This window comes from Eulemur rufifrons, chromosome 29, assembly GCF_041146395.1.
Source record: "Eulemur rufifrons isolate Redbay chromosome 29, OSU_ERuf_1, whole genome shotgun sequence".
Lineage (NCBI taxonomy): Eukaryota > Metazoa > Chordata > Mammalia > Primates > Lemuridae > Eulemur > Eulemur rufifrons.
The window spans coordinates 21,596,414-21,612,304 of NC_091011.1; the positions used below are offsets into that span (position 1 = coordinate 21,596,414).

General features: G+C 44.5%; 1 pseudogene; it reads left to right on the forward strand.

Annotated features, from left to right (window-relative positions):
• The first annotated feature begins 13,073 nt into the window (after positions 1-13,073).
• Positions 13,074-13,407, forward strand: LOC138376935 (ribose-phosphate pyrophosphokinase 2 pseudogene; annotated as a pseudogene).
• Positions 13,408-15,891: the final 2,484 nt, after the last annotated feature.

Consider the following 15,891-nt stretch of genomic DNA (forward strand, 5'->3'; position numbering starts at 1 on the left):
CACTTCTCAAGACTATAAAGATTAACAAAGCTAATATGTGTAAATCATCCAATATACTTTCCATTACATAGTAAGTGCTCAATAAATGCTGGTAGTTATTACTATTATTTAAAGGCCTCTGAATTAACTTATTTTTATGGTTTTTCCATCAAAGCAATTCCTTTTCAACAGTTGAAGCTACCTGTCCATAACATTTGCCATAAGAATGGAGCCCCTAGTCATCCTTAAATCTTCCCTCACACCAAGCGCAGTGCTTGGGGGACAGGGGCTCCAATAATATTTGTTGAACCAGATGGTGACAATAGAATGGGAAGCTATCTTTTTTTTTTTTTTTTTTAAGATGAGGCTGAAAATATGGGCTTTATTAATTAGAAAAGAATTGAATTTACAAAGTGCCTAGCTTTAAGATAATAAGGGGAGTAAAATAAAGAGGCAAGGAGGTTTCAAAATATGTTCATGGTTATCATCAATTCATTAATAAAGTGATCATTTGTTAAGCACCACTTTGTGCCTGCCCTCTGTAAGCCTCTCTAGCATGTGGAGAGGAGAGGGCTAGATTCTGCATGTGGTGGGAGGAGGAAGCAGGGAAGGCGTCTGTGCTAGATATTCTTTGTCTGCCCCCATCCCCTCTCTGCCCACCTCTGCCTTGCGCTGGGTCTGGGATGCTGAATCCTGCCCACTGTGTTGCTCAGTTGCCCTCTGGCAACAGGTTGGGTCCCTCCAAAGGGGAGCAAGAGCAGGAGGAGATCAACAGAGGGAGATCAGAGGGTTGCGGAGAGAGATGGGGGTGGGGGTTGGGTGGGAGTACCTTGGGGGGGGGTGAGAAAGGTCTTTCTTTCTTGGCTTGTCTCTGCTTCAGCACTGTGTCCTAGCAGTGGCTGCGACTTCCCATGATGGCAGGACATACTGGCATCCCCTCTTCCAGGACTCCAGCTCTCAAAGGGCTTGTGTAGCACTATTTTCTCCCCTTGTCCCATTCAGTCCTGGGGCAATAATATCTTTCCACATTTGCTATTGTCTGGGATCCTCACTGTCCGTTACACATTTTTTAACACTGCCCCACCTCTGTGAGTAATCCTTTCGTTAAATAAAGTCTCTTCATCTGAAGCTTGCTGGGACCCATATCGATGAGGCATCCTAGAGGAGGAGATACTTGAGCTGGGCCTTGGCAAATGAGCAAGTGTCTGTCAGGCAGGGAAGAGGAACAACGAGAACAGGAATGGAGATGTGAAGGATTTGGCATTAGGGGCTTTGACGAGTGATGCAGGGTAGTTGGAATTCAAGGGCACACCTGAAAATCAGATCTGCCTGGGTCAGAATGAGCCTTGGCAACTTCTGGAAGGTGGAGTTTAGGGAAGGGTTTCCCTTCTCTAAAGGATCTGTTTGCACTGTCTTGTTTACAAGAATGGGGAGTCTTTCGAGGGCTGCAGCCTATTCAGGCTTACCTGGTAGGTTTGGAGGAGAGTGCTGTGGAAGCCAAGTTGAAGGAAGGGATTTCAGAGGTCTTGAGATTTTGTTAATGTCACAGTGGAAGAAAGAGTCACACGTATGATGAAGTGGCTTCAAAAGGAAGCATGAGGATCCGAAAGGAGTAAAGCCCCTGGGAGAGCATAGTGACTGTGCCTGAACTCATCTCACTCATCTCCCCTGGGGGTGCACAGCCTGAGAAGAAGAGGGGTTAACTACAAACGGAAAACAAAACAGAACAAGTGGTAAGAGCTGCACATCTTTACAGATGTGAATGATACATCTTCAGGGCCCCGCATTTTCCCTGGGGCCCGTTTTAGGAATCTTTTGTCATCATGACTGTCTCAGTGACACACAGGCAAAGCAGGGAGGTTAGCAGTTTGGAAAGGAAATGGAAAGGCAATCAGGAAACCTGAGTTTGTCATCAAGTGGCTGCGGAACCTTGGGCAAATCACTTTTTGCTTTTTCCCTGGGCTTCAATTTTCTTACCTGTAAAACAAGAGATGAATTGAATATTTGGGTTCCTTTCCAGCACCCCACTCTCTGCCTTTGGTTGCGTTTCAGTGGAAGAGAGCACCAGCCAAGGGCCCGGGGTCCAGTGGCGAGGAGGGGGGTTGACCACAAGTGGCAGGTCCTGTCTTTGAGGCTCAGGCATGCTCCCTCTCCCCCTCTGACTGTTAGCCACCCAGTCACTGCGAGCTGTGCTGTTTGGAATCCGATGTGCATTGGGAGCCCTTGGGACCATGGGGACATGTTCTCACATCTGCAGATCACTCCTGACATATTGTCCTGTGGGAATCCGGTGGTTTTGGATGCTGTGGCTAATCTTTTAAAGCTGTGATGCTCCCTGTTTTCCTTGCTGCCTCCTCCTTTTGTGTTCTGTTTCAATGAGAACAAACTTGAAGACCATCAGGGTGGAAACCACAGGAAGAGGAATCATGGTCTGGTGGAGAAGTCAGCTGACAGAGTGAGCTCCGGCAAGCCGCTTATCCTCTTTGGGTCTTCGTTCCTCCTCTTTTAAACCAAGGCGAGAACTCATGCCTTTCCTCCTCCACACAGTTATTCTGGAGACCCAGGGGGCTCGTGGATGTGAAATGCTTTAACTTGGGTAACTTTCCACATTGACTGACTTGCGGGCCAATCTGGTCCTGCGTTCCTTTACCATTGAGAACATCCTGCTTGGCTTTTTAAATCTCTACTCTACCACTTTCCAGAAAGAACTGTGGCAGCCTGCAAAATACCTGGTCATTACATCTCTTATAAAATAGGGAAATATACCAGAGCATTAGGTCATGGCCATAGGTGTGTGGTGAATCAGACATGTGGGTCCTGGGTTCTCCTGCTCCCCTGCTCTCTGGGAAGGACTCTTTTTACTTTCTTCCAAGTATTTCCTTTTGTCTCGTAATTGCTGCTTCTTGGGCCATAGGCCCCATTAACACTTCCTCATAGCAACCCGGTTGTTAGTCATTGCTTTTAGCCGGCTTCACAGTCAGCGTCTCATGGGGGTAGTAAGAAATGGGAAGGACCTTATTTTTTCCTGCACTGAATTGTCTGGAGAGCATCTCCGGGTGATTGCAGCTGGAAGTGTGGCATTTAGTTAGTGGAGAAAACTGAGTCAGACAAGAAGCAGCCTGTGCAACGAGAGGGTGAGAAAGGGCTGGGAAGAGGTGATATGCTCAGCGGGGCAGTTTGGCCCAGGTGTTCTCCTCCATCCAGATCGGGTGTTCGCATCACCACGGGTGGGGATTGCAGAAGCTTAAGGAATTTTCCATTGTGATGGGAACCACAAATGAGTCCCCATAGACACCTAGTTTCCTCTATTCCACCTGACAACTAAACGATGAACTCTGAGAGCGAGCACTTTATCCAAGGAAGCCTGACTTCCTGCTGTGCTAGTGACTGGTGCTTGAGGATGACACAAGCTTGCATGGAGATCTGTGGCTTCTCAGAGCAGGGGTTCCAGAGCGTAATGAGTTGGAAGGGAGCTGACAGTACCTCTAGGCCCAGTCCCTCACTTCATGGGAGAGGAGACCTAGGCCCAAGGAGGGTCCTTCACTTGCCTAGGGGACTGTGCTAGAGCCTTTGATCACTGGGACCTGGTTCAGAGCTCTTGGCCATGCTACTCCACCTCTGTGACTGGATGGTGATGGTTGGGTTGCCCTGGATAAAATGACCTCCTTTCCCCCTGGAGGCTGATTGAAACCACTTATGTCTGAGCTTCTGCATCTCTCCATGGGGGTCCTAGAAATATTCATTTCCAGTTTATTTACAAAGAGCCATCCCTTCCCTGCAGGTGCAATACTACTTGGAGCAATGCCTTTTCTACCTCTGGGCCCCTGGCACCTTGAAAAAGGCGGGCAGTCAGCAGCAGGGGCCAAAGGGTGTGGCAGGGTCAGGCAGAAGGACTCAGATGGGACAGGACCTGGAAGGAGGAGGCCCAGCAGGGACTTTAAAGGCAGCGTGGGTGTGGGGTGGGGTTTGAGGATCTGGCTTTTCACATGGGCTGTCACTTCTTGATGGTGTGACCTTGGAGAAGTTACTTAATATTTCTAAGCCTTAGTGCCCTCCTCTGTAAAATGGGAATGGTAATGAGTTCTTAGGGTTATATGAGATAATGTATGTGATAATATATTATATAATATACATGAAATATAGGAGACATGAGAGCATCCCACAGGGTGGGATGCGCAGTAGGTGCTGTGCAGGAGGGAGTTGCTTCACTCCCTCCTAGTAACAGCTGTGATACCTGGATTGGCTTTCATCTTCCTTCCTTTGCAGGGCTCTCTGCCCTCAGGTCTCCTCCAATTGTGCAGGTGACATGGTACAGTGACAAAGGTCAAGGTAGTGTTTTGTTGTTTTTAAGAGGAAAGGGGATATATTTACTGGCTTACATGGTTTAACAGTCTAGTTACTGGCTCCATGGTTCTAATGATGTCCCCAGGACGCAGTCTCCCCATCGCTTAGCCTTGCTCCTCTGTGCTATTTCCATTCCAGGCAAGCTCTCCCTGATGGAGATAAGAGCAGAGTTGCAGACCCGCATTCTGATGTCAGCAGTAAGCGCAGCAGATAGAGCACCGATCAAAGTGATACCAAGATAATATTTTTGTAGGGGGCACGGACACCTGATTTTTGCCTTTGATTAGCCACCTTCTTTCTAAGTGGTCCCCAGGAGAACCATTCATATATACACAGAGACTATGAGACGACAGCTTTTATTGCTTAGGTGTGGTGGCAGAAACAGCTGGGTGTCCCCCATTTTTCACTCTCTCCCTACATGGTTGTCCAGCTAAAGACTACATTTCTAAGCCTATGTTTCAGCAAAGCGCAATCATGTAAGAATCATGTCACCAGACTCTGGCCAATGGAGTGTGGATGAAGTGCTGGAGTAGGAGACAGATGCTGCAGAATAATAGGAAGAAGGAGTGTCGGTAATTGTGGAGCTGTCAGACCAGCTCTAGATCACCCACCTGGCCACTTGCTTGAGTAAACCATCTTATTTAACCCACTTGGTTAAGCCTAACCAAAACAGGCACAAATGCAAACCACAATGTCCTAAGGAGCTAAATTAGACCCTACAGAGGACTCCTATTGCCTGGGGTGGAGGCTATCTCTGGATTCAGAGCCTGTTGGAGACAAGCCAGGATTTTTCAAAGCAAGAAAAGTTGCAACAGCTTGCTTGGGGGAATTCCTGGTCTTGGTTCAGTTGTCTGTGGCCAACCAAGCCCCCAGTGGCTGATTCTCAGAAGGCTGGGAAAGGCTGCAGGAACGAAATGAATCCAAAGATCATTTGACATTGATTTTATCAACTCCTTACGTTTCCTTTCCCAGCAAGCCTTTTTAAAAACCACTTTACCAGATTAGAACCTGGGCTGAATAATTTAAAAAAAAAGCAATTTTATTATGAAAACATTCAAATATTCACAAAAATAGAGAAAATACCCATTCCCAGATCCAACCATTATCAACATTATGCCATATTTGCTTCATCTTTCTTTCTTCTTCCTACTTTTCTCTCTTCTTCTTTCTCTCTATACTTCTTTTCTCTCTCTTTTGTTTTTTGTTTGGCTGTAGTCTTTGTTTTTTTTTTTTTTTTTGTTTGTTTGTTTGTTTTTGGCTATAGTCTTTGAAAGCAAATCTCTGCCAATATGTCATTGCATATCTAAATACCTCTCTTAGATATTTCTTAAATATAAATATATTTTCTTAGAGGATGAAACCATTATCACAAGTAATCAAATTAGAAGTAATTCATTGATATTATTTAATACTTAGTATTAATACTATATTCAGATATACCCAGTTGTCTCAAATCCTTTTACAATGGGTTGTCTGAATTAGGATCCAAGCCAGATCCACTCATTACATTTTGTTGTTGCTTCAACAAACCTTTGACCAGAGTTGCTGCAACCAGTGAATCTGAAGGACAGGGTTGTTATGACTCTGCCTGTTCTTAGTGACCAGCTGAGGGACGGAAGGAGCAACCAGTGTGGGAAAACACAAGCCAGATAATCAAGTCCACAGGTCTCTGATTTGCTCAAAGACATGTGATTTCTTTAGTTTTTGTGTTTGCAATAATTCACTCCTGGAGTGGTTCACTGGAAGTGAACAATGCAAAGGAGGGACACCTCTGGCTTCTGATTCAAATCCAGCCCTGGCTTCATGTATTTAACGTATGAGTTCATTTGAAACTCGCTGATCCACCTCTCATGTGGATCAGTTATATGCCAGTGCTGTGTTAGGGACAGTACACAGATCAGCAAAGATGGCAAAGAAGCACTTAATTAGATGGAGGATGTAGTTGTGCCCTTGCAGCTGCCGGGCACTACACAGAGGCATGGAAAGTGTGTGCTGTGGGTGCACGAGGGGATGGGAAGTGTGAACCCTCCTGGGGGCCGGGTCAGGAAAGGCTTTCCTGAAGAGGTAATCACAGAGCTGAGTGTTAATGGATATTTTCCTGTTAAGGGGAAAGACATTCCAGGCAGTGGGGACAGATTATTCTAAGGCACTACAAAATTTTCTAAAAATGCAGCAACGGTTTTGAGCAGCAGGGTTTTAAGTTGCATGATGGATATTTGTCCGGTGAAAATAATTCCATTTTATCTACAAAATGTGCCTTCAGATTTTAAACAGGTATGAAAATACTTTTTCAAACAAATTTTGACAATGTTATCTTTTAAAGAATCTGCTGGTTTGTGTGCCTTTCATCCCTGACCCTCCTCCCGTCCCCTCCCAGTATTAGTTTTCAGCAAATTCCCAAACTCTTTCTTTCTCAGGCCCCTTTATCATTTCCCAATCTCTCTTCCTTGATTGCTCAAGATAAAGCCAACATATAATGCTAAAAATATTCCCATTCTTTTTTTAAAAAATCAACCCCCTAAATACATTACTTTTATCTTTAACGGTTTTGATAATCTATTCGCCATGGGTCAATGACACTTGATAGAAAAGTGGACTCCCATCTGGTTTAAAGCCAAACCAAGGTTGAAGCTTTGAAGAAATTCTTGAGAGATTCCATTAATAACCCTGATGCCCTTAGGGAGGAATGAGATGATCGGTTCTAGTGGGATTTTTATCACATGAGTGAGCAGCGGGACCCAGCCTTTCTGTGGAATCGACTGACAAAGTGGGTGGGCTGGAACTGGGCAAGTGTCTCACATTCTCACTCCAGTAGCCCTGCAGGGCTAGAACAGATTGGCTCAACTCCCTATGCAGCAGGCGGAGGAAGTATGGGGTGTGGTGTCAGAGTCCTGCACTCGGGAACTCTTCCTACATCAGTCACCAGCCAAGTGATCTCGAGTAGGTGACCTTCAAATGGTCTTTCCTTTGCACCAGGTATGGTTCTAAGTGTGCTATTCACAACAACTCAGTGAGGTGGGGTGTATCATTGCCCCTGTATCGGTCAGGATTCTCCAGAGAAACTGAACCAGTAGGATGCCTCTGTGTGTGGGTGTGTATCTATATTTATATATGCATGTATATATATTCAGTTAAAGAAAAAGTTATTTGTGACATTTGGTAAAGAATGGTAAGACAGACTTTACTCAGAGGACCATCACAATAGGTACAGCGATTACTCAGTGGGGTTTTGCAGGAGATTGGGCTCAACTCTGAAAATAGCAAGGAAAAGTGGGAATTTATAGCCAAGGAACAGGTCAGAGCTCTAACCCCGGCCCCACAGCCCGTGCCCATCACTGCCGTGCTGCACCATGGCCTGACTGGGTGCATGTCCTCAACTGAATATGAGGCTTATAATGTCTGCTTTTCTCTGCTTACAGGATCCCTGTACTTAGTCATTTGTTTCTATTCTGTCTCCTTCCAATTTGGATTTGAAGAGGCTCTGAGAAACCAACAAGACAATTCCCATAAAAGTATTTTGAAGACTGTTAAGGGAAAGAAAAAATAAACCAGGTGTTTGCTGAACACCTGCGTGTGTCAGACACAATGCCAGGCACCTTCCTAGTTGTCTAATTTAGCACACACAACACACGGGAATCCTCCATCACTTGAGGTGTTTGGAGGGCAGGATTACACCTTGCTCCTGTTTGTATCCTGGACATTTTCTATGGTGCCTGCAGGGGTGCAGTTGCCCCTTAAATGCCAATGAATGAACGGGTTACTACCCAGTGATGTCACATGAAACTGCAGCAATTGTTGCTAGGAGCTTCTTGGGGTGGGGGCCAAGGATTTTATGTGGGATCCAATCAATATCTTCTAGGAGATGAAGGAATAATCCCAGCTTGTGTTGCCCTGGAGAGGGAGGGAGGAGTTTTCCCCAGAGAGCGGCTCATTGGGGAACTCATCTGCAGGTGATCTTGCTAAAATTACCCAGTTCTTTTGTGCAACACAACCCCCAGGCTGGAAAACACTGTCTCTTACGTCAGGTGGACTCTCTAAAACTTGCTCCTTCTGTAGGCAAATTCTCTCCACTTAATAGGCACTGAATTCCTTTAATCCCCAGCCCCGGAAAGTGTCCCCCTGGAGGGAGGTTAACACACCTAGGTTCCTGCCCTATGGCTTGTTCCACATCAGCCCCTCCTCAGATAAATTCAAAGCAGCAAAAATAGCTGGTCTGACGCACAAAGGGCTTTTTGTTAGGCGGATGTGTATAAAGGTGTGGTTTATATGCAGGCAGTGTAGAGGTGGCTGTTTCAGTATCAGTAATAGTAAAAGACACCCTGGCCAGTGGTCTGCATCCTTGAGTGCAGCCTTTTGACTGAATCCAAATTTTACAGGACAATCCTTTCAATAAAGGGATTTGTTCTGTGAAGTTTGGATTTGGTCGAGGGGGCTGCACTTGGGGATCTGGAGGGCTGCATGTGGCCTTGAGGCCTCAGGTTCCCCACCCCTGGCTCAAGTCTATTTCACCTTAGACTATGGGAGGACTGGGGCTTTCTGGAGTTTTCAGGAGTTCTCTAAACTTGGGTCTCTTTTTTGGAGTCTCACTCTGTTGTCTGGACTAGAGTGCTATGGCGTCAGCCTAGCTCACAGCAACCTCTAACTCCTGGGCTCAAGCAATCCTTCTACCTCAGCCTCCCGAGTAGCTGGGACTACAGGCATGTGACACCATGCCTGGCTAATTTTTTTTATATATATATTTTTTTAGCTGTCCAGATCATTTCTTTCTATTTTTAGTAGAGACGGGGTCTCGCTCTTGCTCAGGCTGGTCTCGAACTCCTGAGCTCAAACAAGCCACCCCCCTTGGCCTCCCAGAGTGCTAGGATTACAGGCATGAGCCACCGCGCCCGGCCAACTTGGGTCTCTTGATGTAAGGAAAATGTTCTTCCTGAGTAGTGAAGGAACACTGGCTTCTCTTCCTGTGTTAGGAGGAAAGGGTGTGAGGTTTTGGAGTTAACCACACTTGGTTTGTGTCTTGGCTGTTATTTCCTAGCTGTTTGAGATGGGGCAAGTTACCACCCTCTCCAAGTCTCAGTTTCTCTCTCTCTCTCTCTCTCTCTATATATATATACACACACACACACACACACACACACACACGCACATATGTATATATGTATATATACATATGTATATATGTATATATGTGCGTGTGTGTGTGTGTGTGTGTATATATATACATACATATATAATCAAGATGATATTACCTACATCACTGGGCTGTTTTGAGCGTTATTAGCATGAAGCAAGATATGTACTGAACCTGGCTTGTACTAGGTACTGAGTGCAGGTTGGGTCTTGTCCTTCCGGAACCCCTGCTAGGGGCTGGGCCAGTGCACACTGTGAGGAAGCCACTCCTCCCCTGCTGCTGTTTGAATCCAGATGAAATCTAGTTAAAATGGACACCAGGGCCATCTGGAGAGGGAAGAGTGTGGTTGACAGTGTGGAAGTTGAGGGGTCTGCCTGTGGATGGGTTCTAGGAATTGTAGTGGATGCTGTCAATGTCCCCTGCAGTATTCCTTTGGCCCACACTATAGGTCACCTGTAACTTGGGTGGACAGTTTCCATATCATGCCCATGACTTCCTGCCTCAAGCACACTATTCTTTCTGTTTAAAAGTTTTCTCTGGCCCTGTGCATATGTTTTGCCTGGAAGTGCTGGAGAAGTAACATCTCCAGGAGCAGCTCTTAAACAATGGGGATAGGAGTTGATGGATAAAAATCCCAGCTTTTTGATCCTTGGTGACAGGCAATTCTGAGGTGTGTTCTACACAGTCTCTCAGAGGCCCCCCACTGGGACTGAGCCACAGTTGTCCATAGCAGCAGTGCACTTATGAACACACCCAGTTGCTACTTTGACATACTTCTCTGCTTCCTCCCTTGCTTCCTGGGATGATCTCCAAAAGAGAGCCCCGAGCATTCGTGGTCCCCTTCCAACCATGGCCCAGCTTTGTCTTTGGATATCCCTTGACTTAGAAAACCTTTTCTTAGATGCTGAGAACCAATCAGTTTCATGTTTTGCTTAAGCTGATTTGAATTGTGTTTCTGTTACTTGCAAACCAAAAGTCCTAAGTAACACAAAGGTAAGTTTCAAACTCTTAAGGATATATTGTGGGGTCCCAGCATCAGTTTCTAGTTCCTCCTAAGACGTTGTTGGGAAACCATGGTGGACTTTATGGTACCTCTTCAACATCCAGTGGACCCTTCCACCACTGGGGAATAGCCGTGCTGTGTCTGGGATTATCTGTCGCTCCAAGGAAGGTCCTGAATGGTTTAAGGCAATAATAGTAATCCAACCCCTTGGCAATGATTGAATCAGAAATGGGAATATGACTTGATTTGGGGAAATTTTCTGGGAGATTTTGGGAAAAATTTATTCACTCTTAAGAGTGCCCCACAGGAAGAGATGTTCTCTTGTTTCTCAGGGCTTTGTTGTAGGTGGTGTGAGGCTGGGAACTATTGTAGTTATCTCTTTGCCAGTCTGAGGGTGAAACCAGGCCATGGAGGAGGTCAAAGAAATGGGGACAGAACTACTCTGTGTCTGGTCTTCCAGTTAGTGGATCAATGTATTTCCTTACAATTTAAGTTAATTTGGGTTGGGTTTTTCTGTTTTGTTTTTGTTGTTTTGCTGCTGAAAGCGTGCTGACCAATGCAGAACTCTCAGCAATGGCCCACAGGGATAGTCTCTGTTTATCTCAAATCTTCTATGTCCAGAATCTGTCTTCCCTCTTCCACTTGTCCCATGTTGTTCTCATTCTACTGGGATTCATCCCCGTAGATGGTGCATATGTACCACGGCTGTGACTACTTCTGTAATTGCTTGCAAAAAGTTCATATTTACTCTAATTTCCTTCAGCTGGTTTCTACAAAGCCTTGTTCCCTCCAGTGTGTTGTCAGATGTTGAGGTGGTTCTATTTTTGCTTTTCCAGGAGTGGCTTTTATCTGTTTGCCTGGCTAAGAAGTGGTCCCTCCAATGTGAAGCTTTGTCTGGTGCCTGTTGTCAACTTCAATACACTTTCTCTGCTTTGTTGCTGTAGTCTCTGGCAAAAAGAGACCCTTTCTGATAGGGGTCTTGGCTGGGGACAGAACTGCACTCCCACTCCACTGCACAACATCATGGTGCTTCCCTTGTAACATGGTCTACACTCTCTCTGGCAGCAGTGGCACAAGGACATGCCTGATGAACTCGAGGCTCTTAGTGCATGGGCCACACATGCATGCAGCCCTTTTTGTTTTAAAGCTTTTCCTGCTATTCATAGGGAAGGAGTGATCAACCTAACACATGTGGGGAAATTACAATGGCTTGAGAAATCTCAAAAAGTTCTGACAGTAGTGATTTTACAGTCTATACTAAAATATTGGTAGATCACTTTCTTTTTATGTTGTGTCCTTTTTTTTTTTTTTTGCTCACAGGGAAAGAGAATGAGGTAAAGCAGGGTGTGGCAGAAATAAGACTATCTCTTCCAGAGCTGGACTCCTTGCCCTAGGCCAGCCCGTACCCCATCTCCCCTCCTCCTCCTCCTCCTCCTCTTCTAGTGGCAGAGGCAGCTCTTTTCTTGCTCCTGCTGCTACCACCTTGAGCACACCCTGGCTCCACCGAGTCCCAGCCATACCTGATACTGACTTTTGGCAGTAGCTCACACCGGTACCTGCCCAGAAAGTGGTGAACAGGCCAGGGCTGGAGCTGGGCAAGGTGGTCATTAAGAAGTTCCTTAGGCCGGGCGCGGTGGCTCACGCCTGTAATCCTAGCACTCTGGGAGGCCGAGGCGGGTGGATCGCTCGAGGTCAGGAGTTCGAGACCAGCCTGAGCAAGAGTGAGACCCTGTCTCTACTAAAAATAGAAAGAAATTATATGGACAACTAAAATATATATATACAAAAAATTAGCCAGGCATGGTGGTGCATGCCTGTAGTCCCAGCTACTCGGGAGGCTGAGGCAGGAGGATCGCTTGAGCCCAGGAGTTTGAGGTTGCTGTGAGCTAGGCTGAAGCCACGGCACTCACTCTAGCCCGGGCAACAGAGTGAGACTCTGTCTCAAAAAAAAAAAAAAAAAAAGAAGTTCCTCAATCAGGAGGTCAGCGTAGTGACTGGTGAAAGTGTGAGAGGCCAACCTGCCTATGTCATGCAGAGTAGCTGTGGGAAAATTAATGACACTTTAATGGAATCTCTCTTTATGATCAATGTGTGTAAAACCACACGGCCCACCAGAAAGAATGCAGGATTCTCATGTTTTCCATATTCCTGATGAGATAAAAAGGACAAGATTTATGCTCCAGTTTCTGCAAAACTTGAAGACAATCTGTTGGCAGTAGCTGGGGTGGAGCACATCATTGCCAAGGATCTGCACACAGCTCAGGTACAGGGACTCTTCTATATCCCTGTGGATGACTTCCGTGTGGAGCCTACAGTTCTGTGGGGGATCCAAGAGGATATTGCAGACTGGAGGGAATATATCTTTTTTTTTTTAATTGAGATGGGGTCTTGCTATGCTGTCCAGGCTGGAGTGCAGTGGCTACTCACAGGTGCGACCCCACTACTGATCAGCATGGGAGTTTTAACCCGCTCCGTTTCCTATCTGGGCCGATTCACTGGAAATGTATCATTGTTTCACTCAAAGCAGGAGGAGCCAAAAAATTTACATTATTCATGGACAGATCTAATGTGGAGTTTGCCTTGTTTCACCAAGAGGGGAGAGCTGTAGGAGTGGATAGGATGTTTCTGGTTGGTGATGCTAAAGATTGGGTCCCCACCCTTGTGGATGACATGCCTGATGTGGCACAACATACCACGCTGCAGAAAAGCTACTATCTGCTGGGGCCACTAAGGTTTATGCCATTTTTTATTCATGGAATCTTTTCTGGGTCAGCTGTTTCCAGAATTAATAATTCTGCCTCTGAGGCTGTTGATGTTACAAACACCTTTCCCCAAAAGGACAAAATGACACACTGCTCTAAGATTCGAGTTATTGATATTTCAATGATTTTGGCTGAGGCAATGCAAAGAGCACAAATCTATCTCTCACTTGCTTAGCCATGTTCCTCTTTAACTCCAGAATATTATAATTTCAAACATCATACTCTGAATTAAAAGAGCTTTTTTTACTTTAGAACTCAATAAAATGTAGAATGGTAGATGTTAAAGCATTGATCTCTGTTTTAAACCTTGGAACTCTATTGTTTTAGGAGACAATGGGTAAGGGTAGAGGAATGTTTGTTTTGCTTTTAATTGAACTTGTCTTGAATGAGAAATATGTGTGATTTTAACTTTTTGTGACAGGTAACCTTTACCTTTATTTCCATGGTACTTTGAGATTGCAATCATATATTATAGTTGTATGTAGTTTCCTTCCATAATAAAGCCCCCTTGTGAAAATTTGTAGCTTATGTACATAGGTTGCCAAAGATAACTTCCTATTAAAGCACTTTGTGTACAAGTTTACATGTAATGATAACATTATAAACATTTGGGTAAAGTCCTACATGGATTTAGAACATTTCTTTTGAGTGAACATTCAAAAATCATGTAGTGCCTTGAATAGTGACTTTCAGGGTGCAAACAAACTGGCTTAGCTATTTTGCTTAATTTGAACCAAACTTTAGCTAAAAATGTGCACTGACCCATTTATTTTCTGGTATAAAACAAATCAGGGGCAATGTAATTATAAGTACACACAGTTTAATGAATTGCCTCTAGTCTAATGGTGACATCACCATAACTTTTTAACTACCACTTCTAAAAACTTATGCTACTGCTATAAACATTTGACTGCAGATTTTTTTATATAATGTCTTTTTTTCCTTAGAGTAGATGCCCGGTAGTGGGATTGCTGGGTTAAATGGTAGTTCTACTTTCAGTTCTTTGAGGTATCTCCATATTACTTGCCACGGAGGTTGTACTAGTTTGTACTCCCACCAGCAGATAGAAGCACAATTCACAATTGCAAAGATGTAGAAACAACCCAAGTGCCCATCAATACATGAGTGGATTAATAAAATGTGGTATCTGTATGCTATGGAGTTCTACTCAGCCACAAAAAGCAATGGTGAACTAGCACCTCTTGTATTATCCTGGATGGAGCTGGAGCCCATTCTTCAAAGTGAAGTATTATAAGAAGAGAAAAACAAGCACCACATGTACTCACCATCAAATTGATGCTAATTGATCAACACTATGTGCACATATGGAAGTAACATTCATCAGGTGTGGGGCTGATGGGAGGCGGAAGGAGGGAATGGGTATATTTACACCTAATGGGTGAGGTGTGCACTTTCTTGGAGATGGGCACACATACAGCTCTGACTCGGGCAGTGCGAAGGCAATATATGTAACCTAAACGTTTGTGCCCCTGTAATATTCTGAAATAAAAAAATATATATTAAAAAAACCCATGTGGTAACTACTCACACTTACTTGAATTTCTTAGTCTTAAGATTCCAAAATTGGCTGGGTGCAGTAGCTCATGCCTGTAATCCTAGCACTCTGAGAGGCCAAGGTGGGAGGATTGCATGACGTCAGGAGTTCGAGACCAGCCTGAGCAAGAGTGAGATCCCATCTCTACTGAAAATAGAAAAAATTAGCCAGTCAATTAAAAATAGAAACAAAAATTTAGCTGGGCGTGGTGGCTCGTGCCTGTAGTCCCAGCTACGCGGGAGGCTGAGGCAGGAGGATAGCTTGAGCCCAGGAGTTTGAGGTTGCTGTGAGCTAGGCTGATGCCATGGCACTCTAGCCTGGGCAACAAAGTGAGACTCTTTCTCAAAAAAAAAAAAAAAAAAAAGATTCCAAAATTATGTCCAGCAATGGAACTGCCTTTAAGCTCTTCGTCACATTGATGAGCAAATTCTGACTTCTGTAGTGAGTTACAGATTGAAGTTGGGAGACATACAGTAATTACTATTTCTTTGAAATGCATGCTAATATAGACTTCCATTTTGTTCTTTTATTTATTTTTTATTATTTTTTTCTTTTTGAATTTTTTATTGTATGTATATATTACTGATTAAGACTTTTTTTTTTAAAAAGGTGAATGCAAAAATTCAAAGAGCATCCTGGGCCATTTAAATTAGGGAGGAATAGTCCTACATATCTCTACAGCTCTGAAGGCAGCCCTGTATTTAAGCTAACAAGGCTATAGAAGACTAGGCAGAGGCTGCTAGTCTGTATTCTCCACTAACTGTAAGCCCCTTGAAGGCACGAACTCTTTCTGCAGCATTCCGCCTCCAGGACTTATAGCATAGGGCCTGGCACAGAGCAGGCCAGCATTCATGATTGTAAGACTGCAGGAAAATGTGTTAAAGACATTTTACAGAGTTACATTGCAAATGGCTTAATGGGGGGCAAGGGTATGAAAATTTGATGCTCTTTTAAAATTGGGGACATAACATTAAACCATATCATTCATTACTTAGACATACATTTATTATTATGTGTAACATATAGAACTATGATTTCAGTATTCTGTTGGAAAAATGTGGTTGTTTAAACATTTTATTAAGTACAGACACCCCCACTTAAGGACAGAGATACGAACTGA